The sequence below is a fragment of the Oryzias latipes genome, chromosome 20, assembly GCF_053564925.1.
Source record: "Oryzias latipes strain Hd-rR chromosome 20, Olatipes_Hd-rR_3.1".
Taxonomy (NCBI): domain Eukaryota; kingdom Metazoa; phylum Chordata; class Actinopteri; order Beloniformes; family Adrianichthyidae; genus Oryzias; species Oryzias latipes.
Genome location: NC_136256.1, coordinates 3,475,561 through 3,476,067, shown reverse-complemented (window position 1 = coordinate 3,476,067; position 507 = coordinate 3,475,561).

The window sequence follows — 507 nt, the reverse complement described above, 5'->3', positions numbered from 1 at the left end:
GTCTGCGGTTTTGTGGTTCCATCGCTGATTAAAATCGATATGAATCTATTCGTCGTGGTGATAGAGGAATGACACTAATTCCACAATAATCCTCTTATCTTTGGCCACAGAAATCTTTCACTAACCTACAAACAGTCTCTCACACACACACACATCAGTAATCAGGATTTTCCCAGCAGCACAATGAAAAAACAGCCACCTGATAATCTGAGCTTTGGCCGCACCTTTGCTGCACGTGTGTGTGTGTGTGTGTGTGTGTGTGTGTGTGTGTGTGTGTGTGTGTGTGTGGAAGCAAATCAACCCGTTTGGAAGCCGCTCCAACAGAAAAAAGATTGATGAAAGTGTTTACGGATTTACTGTGAGAATGAGAGGCTGAGAATCAGCCTCACCTCACTCCATCCATTGCTGGAAACAGAATTTCTGCAGCACGCAAACCCAAAACAGCTTCTTCAGGTGTTTGTTGGGGAGAACCTGAGGGAATCTCCTCAGCTACACAAAAGGGGTTCA